Source organism: Trichechus manatus, unplaced genomic scaffold (genome assembly GCF_000243295.1).
Source record: "Trichechus manatus latirostris isolate Lorelei unplaced genomic scaffold, TriManLat1.0 scaffold00141, whole genome shotgun sequence".
NCBI lineage: Eukaryota > Metazoa > Chordata > Mammalia > Sirenia > Trichechidae > Trichechus > Trichechus manatus.
In genome coordinates, this window is record NW_004444077.1 from 1,282,246 (window position 1) to 1,284,636 (window position 2,391).

The following is a 2,391-nucleotide window of genomic DNA, read 5'->3' on the forward strand; positions in this document are numbered from 1 at the left end:
ATCTACTGAAAAATCAGCCATCGAAAACCCTATGGATCAGTTCTTCTCTGACACACACGGAGTCACCATAAGTCAGGATTGACCTGGCAGCAACTGGTTTTGTTTTTTTTTTATACTACCTATATCATACAGGGTCACTATGAGTCAGAATCAACTTGATGGCAACGCGTTTGATTTTGTTTTTGTTTTGTTTTTTTATATCGTATAATGAGGAGCCCTGGTGGTGCAGTGATTAAAGCACTTGGCTGCTAACCACAAGGTCAGAGGTTTGAACCCACAAGCCACTTCATGGGAGAAAGAAGTGGCAGTCTGCTTCCATAAAGATTTATAGCCTTCTATTTTGTCCTATCGGGTTGCTATGAGCCAGAATCGACTCAATGGTAGTGGGTTTGTGTTTGGGTTATATCATATCATAGATTAGTTGTGAGGAACAAATGACATACTACATTAGTATCACTCAGAACAGTGACTTGTACATAGTAAATACTCATTAAATGATATCCATTACTGCTATTGTGGCATAGCTAATAGATCATTTTAAATATAACAGGAGAAGAAAAGGTCAATTCATTGTCCCAACTGCAGAAGCAGCCACAAATCCCTATGAAAATCAATATAAAATGGTCATTGAAAAAAGAGGCATATTATCTGTCCCATTAAGTCGGTTGCCTAATTCATATTGAACTTCTCTTGACTTTTTATATTCTTTAATGAGGTAGATTTTGATAGCAAAATACAGTTGTTTGAAATAAGAAGAATCAAAAGGTTTATATACCAATAAACCATCGTACCAATTGAAAAAACTAGATCCCTAATGTTTAGGACAGTATCTGATGTATAAATAAGCAAAAAGTAAATGATGAATGCATGAATGAAAGCTTCCTAAAGCATATTTACTGCTGTTTGGTAAATCAGTGCTCTCCCTATAGCCCTTCAATGGGAAAGAATCATGGAGTCTCAGAGTTGAAAAGGGCATCTCAGCTAACATCCTACACGATGATTGAATCCCATCTCTGAGAGTCTAGCCAGTTAGCTGTTCCATCTATTTTTTAGCTCTACTAGCGATGGGCCCTGGTGGCAAAGTGGTTAAGAGCTATGGCTGCTAACTAAATGGTTGGCAGTTCAAATCATCAGCCACTCCTTGGAAACCCTATGGGGTAGTTCTACTCTGTCTACTGGGTTGCTCTGGGTCGGAATCTACTCAATGGCAACAGGTTTGGTTTTCTGGTTTTTTAGTAATGGAAAACTCCATATTTCTGAGAGAAGTCCATTATACCAGGAGAGAATTTTAGTATAAAGTTAATCTTTTAATGAGCCACATATTAACTCCCTGGTATCAGCCAATGCACAGGGAAATAAACAAATAACAAAATACATTTATTGTATGTTACTAGGTGCTAAGCACAATATATAGCTGTCCACTACTAAATTCCAAGTACCTAGAGCAGTGTCTGGCATATACAGGGTCTTCAGTTACTATTCACTGAATGTTATATTTTTATTAATGCTGTCCAGTGCACTAATTATTGGTTGATATTAAACTATTCGTACCCTATTTTTACATTGGCTGCCACAAACCACATTCTTCCCCATCCTACATTGGAGTTTGTCAATTTGGAGAAAAAGATAGCACCAAATAGTCATCTCTAATATACTTTATTATGTTAGATGATGGAAATTATCACAGTCATTCTTGCCTGGATTTTTTTTTTAACCTATTAAGAGCTAGAGATTAGAAAAAGAGGTCCCAATCTGGCAAATATAGAATAAATTTCCCATGTGTCTACTTTGATTTTGAAGTTTTGTGCATTGCGCTTTAAAAAAAAATGTTTTTAACATTCTATGTTGCACAAACCAATAAGAAATATGTTGCATCTTTATAAAACTGAACTTCCTCTTTAGAATGCCTGCAGGGTTCTTTGTCAGCACAAATCAGGTGTAGCCTAATTATTATTATCATTGTTGTTTTAATTAGGCTAAATTCATATATTCCAGCTTTTTAGGCAAGGATAATGACAATAGCCTGATTACAAGCAACTAGGTCAAGCTACAGAATATATCATTAATGTTAAACAGTCACTCATGATGACTGTAAAAATAAAACACATTTAATAATGACCAGTGCGGGAGGCGTGCTCAACATGGTGGACTAGTTAGACGCTTCCTATATCCCTCTTACAACAAAGACCTGGAAAAACAAGTGATTTGATTCTATGTGAACATCTGGCAGCCCTGAACAAGGCAAGAAATCCATCTGACTCATACCGGAGAGGAAGACCGTTTGGAAGAGATGAGGAGCACTAGAGCTACGGTGGCGACACAGAAGAGACACAGCCACACCAGGCTGCGGTGAAGCAGGCAAACAGCTGTGCTGTGCGCACGCTCGAGAAG